The sequence below is a fragment of the Ursus americanus genome, chromosome 1 (assembly GCF_024610735.1).
Source record: "Ursus americanus isolate L20-20 chromosome 1, mUrsAme1.1.p, whole genome shotgun sequence".
Classification (NCBI taxonomy): Eukaryota; Metazoa; Chordata; class Mammalia; order Carnivora; family Ursidae; genus Ursus; species Ursus americanus.
Window position 1 is genome coordinate 2,571,256 of NC_142127.1, and position 5,377 is coordinate 2,576,632.

Below are 5,377 nucleotides of genomic sequence, written 5' to 3' on the forward strand. Positions count from 1 at the left end.
TTTTTAAGTTATCTCTGCACCCAGTGTGGAACTTGAACTTACAACCCCGAGACCAAAAGTTGCATGCTTTACTGATTAAGCCAGCCAGGTGCCCCTGAACTCTCAATTCTGTTCCATTGATCTGTATGTCTAAACTTAGGCCACACTGTCTTATCTTACCTAAACTTTTTAGTAAGTTTTGAATTTGGAAAGTGTGAGTTCTCTTTTTTGTTATTCTTTTTCAAGATTGTCCTGAGTACTTTGAATTTCCTGGGTCCTTTGAATTTCCAGGTCATTTTTAAGATCAGCCTGTCAGTTTGTGCAAATAAGTCATCTGGGATTTTGATGGGTATTATGTTGAATTTATATAATTTTAAGAAATTTTGCCACCTTAATATTAAATTTACTGATCTTGAATATGGACTGTCTTTCCATTTATTTAGTTCTAATTTAATTTCTTTGAACAGTGTTCTATCGTATTCAAAGTTTTTCATTTGTTAAACTCAGACACAACTGTTTTTTTCTTAATTTTTTTTTAAGATTTTATTTTTTGAGAGAAAGAGCATGAGCAGGGGGGAGGGGCAGAGGGAGGAGACTCCCTGCTGGGCAGAGAGCCCCATGTGGGGCTCCATCCCAAGACCTTGGGATCATGACCTGAGCCAAAGGTAGATGCTTAACTGACTGAGCCACCTAGGCACCCTAAATACTTATTTTTTTTTAATTTATTTTGAACAGCTTGACTCTAATATAATTCACATACCATATAGTTGACCCATTTGAAGTATACAATTCAGTGGTTTTTGATATGTTACATTATTTCTTAATTACAGCAAACAATATATAAACATAAAAGTTGCCACTTTAATCATTTTGAATATACAATTCAGTGGCATTAATTATATTAACAGTATGTAAACACGACCATCTGTTTCCAAAATGTTTTCATTTTCATTACCCCTTTGTAACCATTAGACAATAACTCCTCATTCCCCCTGCCCCAACCCCTCGTGGTCTCTAAACTATTTCTCTCTATGAATTTGCCTATTTTAGGTACCTCATGAAAATGGATTCATACAATATTTGTCCTTTGTATCTGGATTATCTCACTTAGCATAAGCTTTTCAGGGTTCAGTCAGGTTGTAGTGCGCATCAAAACTTCATCTCTTTTTATGTCTGAGTAATATTCTGTTATATGTATATATCACATTTTATCCATTTACCTGTTGATGGATACTTAGATTGTTTCCACCTTTTGGATTGTAAATAATGTTTCAATGAACATTGGCATACAAGTATCTGTTCAAGTGCCTTACTTCACTTTGGATATATATTTAGGAGTAGGATTTCTGAATCATATGATAATTCTGTGTTTAGCTTTCTGAGAACCACCAAACTATTTTCCGTAGCAACTATACCATTTTACATTAAGTATTTTTTTGTTTTGGTACTATTGTAAATGGAATTTGGGGTTTATGTTTTATTAATTTATTTTAGAGAGAGAGTGCATGCTCACGCAAGTGGGGGAAGGGGCAGAGTCTGGAGAGGGAAAGACTCCCAAAGAGACTCTCTGCTGAGTGCAGAGCCTGTCACGGGGCTGGATCCCATGATCCTGAGATCATGACCTGAGCCCAAATCAAGTGTCGGACACTCAACCGACTGAGCCACCCAGGCACCCTGGAATTGTTTTCTAAATTTGCATTTGATTTGTTCATTGCAAGGGCACAGAAATACAAGTGATTTTTGTGTGTTGATTTTGTATGCTGCGGGTTTGCTGAATTCATTTATTAGGTCTAACAGTTTTTTGTGGAATCATGAGGTTTTTCTACATGTAAAGCCATGTCATCTATGTACAGAGATAACTTTACTTCTTCCTTTCCAATTTGGATGCCTTCTATTTCTCTTACTTTACCGCTCTGGTTTGAACTTCCAGAACTATGTTGAATAAAAGTGATGAAATCTGGCACTTGCCTTGTTCCTGACCCTGAAGGAAAGCTTTCACTCTTTCATCAGTGAGTATGATGTTAGCTGTTGGGTTTTCATATATGGTTTTTGTCATGTTGAGGAATTTCCCTACTATTCCAGGTTTATTGAGTGTTTTTATATATTTTATCAAATGCTTTTTCTGCATCAGTTGAGAAGATTGTTGCTTTTATTCCTTTCTTTCATTAATGTGATTTACTGCATTGACTATTTTTTAATATGTCACACCATCCTTCCATTTTAGGAATAAATCCCACTTGGTCATGGGATGGTCTTTTTTGTATGCTGCTGAATTTGATTTGCTAGTATTTTCTTGAGTATTTGCATCTATAGTCATAGAGAATTTTTGTCTGTAGCTTCTTTTCTTGTAGTGCCATTTTAGAGTTTTGGTATCAGGGTAGTGCTGTCCTCACAGAGTGAGTTTGGAAGCATTCCCTCTTCTTTAGTTTGTTGAAAGAGTTTGCAAATAAGTGATATTGATTCTTATGTCAACGTTCAGCAGAATTCACCAGTGAAGCCACCTGGTTCTAGGATTTTCTGTGTTGTGAGATTTTTCATCACCAATTCAATCTCACCACTTACAGGTATCTTAGTTCAGGCTGCAGTACCAGAATACCACAGAATAAACAAACATTTCTTTCTCACAGTTCCGGAGGCTGAGAAGTCCAATCAGGGTGCTAGCAATATCCGATGTCTGGTAAGACCACTCTTTTTTGTTTGCAGATGACAGTCTGCTTGTTGTATCCTCACCTGGGAGAGAACAGAGAGAGAGAGGAAGCAAGCTCTCTGGTGTCTCTTCTTATAAGGACACCAATCCGGTTCATGAGGTTCACCCTCATGACCTAGTCACCTCCCAAAGCCCCACCTACTATTACCATCACATTAAGGGGTGGGATTTTAACATATGAATTTTGGTGGGACAGAAACATCAAGTCTATAACATAAGGCTATTCAGAGTTTCTATTTATGTGCAAGTGTTTGATTTTAATTACTCCTATTTGAAGGTACTTAGTTTTGGAGAACTGCAAGGTATTCTATTACCTACTCTTTCCATTCCTTAAAGGTTTCCACAAGTTTTGGCAAATTCACATTATCTTCATGACTATGTTTTGGAGTGAATCCAGGTATGTCAGTAGATTCACCGTCAATCCACCTCACCAGCACCTTGTGTCTTTCTACAGTATGTTGAAACCAGTGCACTGCAACTTGTGTAAATTGATGGGGCAAAGATTTAGAAGGAAGTGGTTGGCTTTTTCTAAGTGGTTGGAGCCTCCCATTAGCCATATAAGCTCCTGACAGTGTTGCAGTCTTAATATGCGTTCAATCTCATTAGCTAAAGTCTTAGAAGATTGAGGCAGCAAAACACTAGTCATTTTAGTGATAGAATAGTTACCAGAAATTGGATGGCCACTGGAAGATGTTTTCTAGAGCCTGTTTGTTCTTCACATCGTGAGCTATAAAAAAATCACTGTCATACCTGGCAAAGTTGAGTATTTCCACACCATATGTCAAAGAGACCTGTCCGAAGAAAGAGATCAATTGCCATTATCCCCACAACAGAATGCATCTTCGGGTTTCTTTTTTTTTTTTTTTTTAAACCTTCAGGATTTGCCCTGCGTACATTTGTGGATTTTGCGCATTATCATTGACTCTAAAGGAACACCTCATTGCAGAAACAGGAGGTGGTTTTAGGAGATTTACTGTGACGCCATAGAAAAATTCTCCATAGTAACCCTTGAGCCATTTAATATACTCTTCACTAGTGATTATAGTGTTCTCTGAAGATCCAGTACGTACCAACGGACTGTATATAGGTGCTACATTTCTTTGGGGAAGGTGTCTTTCTATAAGGATCATTGAAAAACTGTTCAAAGTCGTCAGGAACCTCATGATGGGATGTGATCCAGTCCGATTACAAATGCAAGGTGATGAATTCGAAGAGAGTGCTGTATCTGGCTGGAAGGATTCATTCACCAAATGCTGTTCCCCAGCATCTAAGTTCTCATGCTGGGTTCTTTGAGATGGGAGCTATTTTTAGTGTCAGTTCAGAGGGCCACACTGTTTCCATCTTTACAGACAAAGTTTCCCACTGAAATTTTTACCTTTCAAGGATAGGAGTGTCTATATCTAGCGATAGAATTGTGTAGGGTGCCTTCTCCCCCAGCAGGCCTCAACACTACCCTCTCACTCCCATGGCAACACTTACATGCCTCCATTTCTTCTTGCATTGGTTTTGGTAGAATATCCTTTTTATTTCTATAAAATTGATGGTAATGTCTCTACATTCATTGCTGATTTTAGTAATTTGAATCTTCTTTTATTCTGGGTCAATCTAGATAAAGGTTTGTCAATTTTGTTGATCTTTCAAAAAAATAGCTTTTAGTTTCATTGCGTTGTTATTTTCTATTTTATTTATCTCTGTTCCGTTACTTTCTTCTGCTAGCTTTGGGTTTAGTTTGCTTTTCTTTTTCTAACTCCTTAAGATGTACAATGAAGGTTATCAAATGATTTGAGATAGTCCTTTTTTCAACACATACATTTACAGCCATAAACTTCCCCCTGAGCACTGCTTTTGCTGCGTTCCTTAAGTTCTGCTATGTTATGTTTTCATTTGTCTCAAAGTGCTTTCAAATTTCCCTTGTTATTTCTTCTTTTGGTTGGTTAAGAGTGTTTGTTTAATTCCCACCTATTTGTAAATTGTCTGATTTTCTTTCTGTTTTCATTTCCAGTTTCATTTTACAGTGACTGAAAAGATACTGTGGGGGCACCTCAGTAGCTCAATCCATTAAGCATCCAACTCTTGATTTCAGCTCAGGTCATAATCTGCTTGAGATTCTCCCTCTCCCTCTGCCTCTATCCCGCCCCCCAACTCATGCTGGCTGTCTTCGGTGCTCTCTCTCTAAAATAAATAAATAAATCTTAAAAAAAAAAAGAAAGAAAGAAAGAAAAGAAAAAGATATTGCTTGTAGTTTGAATTTACTTAAATTTATTGAGATTTCTTTTGTGATCTAACATACAGTCTATTCTGGAGAATGCTCCATAGGTACTTGAGAAGAATGTGTATTCTCCTGTTGCTAAGTGTTCTCTGTCTGTTAGATCTCATCAGTTTATGGTGCTCACATTTTCTATTTCCTTATTCATCTGTCTGGTTGTTTCTATCCATTGTTGAGAGTGGATACTGAAGTCTCCAACTGTTATCGTTGACCTATCTATTTTCCCCTTCAATTTGGTCAATTTTTGCTTCATATATTTTGGGGCACCTTAGGTGTGGATATGTTCATAATTGTTATGTCTAATTGCTATATTGAAAGCTTTACCTGTATGAAATGTTTCTTCTTTGTCTCTTCTAATCCTTTTTCTTTTACGGTCTATTTTTGTCTGAGTATAATATACCCTCCCAGCTCTCTTGCTGGCTATT

General features: G+C 37.1%; 1 pseudogene; it reads right to left on the bottom strand.

Annotated features, from left to right (window-relative positions):
* Nucleotides 1-2,943: 2,943 nt before the first annotated feature.
* On the bottom strand, nucleotides 2,944-4,665 carry LOC123779514 (archaemetzincin-2 pseudogene; annotated as a pseudogene).
* Nucleotides 4,666-5,377: the final 712 nt, after the last annotated feature.